The sequence below is a fragment of the Nicotiana attenuata genome, chromosome 7 (genome assembly GCF_001879085.1).
Source record: "Nicotiana attenuata strain UT chromosome 7, NIATTr2, whole genome shotgun sequence".
Classification (NCBI taxonomy): domain Eukaryota; kingdom Viridiplantae; phylum Streptophyta; class Magnoliopsida; order Solanales; family Solanaceae; genus Nicotiana; species Nicotiana attenuata.
The window spans coordinates 89,201,663-89,202,225 of record NC_031995.1 but is presented as its reverse complement, the minus strand read 5'-3'; positions in this window follow the sequence as shown (position 1 = coordinate 89,202,225).

Genomic DNA, 563 nt, shown 5'->3' with positions numbered 1-563 from the left:
AATGTTGGTAAAAAGGCGACTAGGGAATGGAGGCCCTATGTCTAAAATCTCAACTCAGGGATTGGAGCCCTAATGTTGGTAAAAAAGGCGACAAAGGAATGGAGGCCCTATGTCTAAAAACTCAACTCAGGGATTGGAGCCCTAATGCTGGTAAAAAAGGCGACTAGGGAATAGAGGCCCTATGTCTAAAAATACAACTCAGGGATTGGAGCCCTAATGTTGGTAAAAAAGGTGACAAGGGAATGGAGGCCCTATGTCTAAAAACTCAACTCAGGGATTAGAGCCCTAATGTTGCTAAAAAAGGTGACAAGGGAATGGAGGCCCTATGTCTAAAAATCTCAACTCAGGGATTGGAGCCCTAATGTTGGTAAAAAAGGCGACAAAGAAATGGAGGCCCTATGTCTAAAAACTCAAGTCAGGGATTGGAGCCCTAATGCTGGTAAAAAAGGCGACTAGGGAATAGAGGCCCTATGTCTAAAAATACAACTCAGGGATTGGAGCCCTAATATTGGTAAAAAAGGTGACAAGGGAATGGAGGCCCTATGTCTAAAAACGTCAAACTC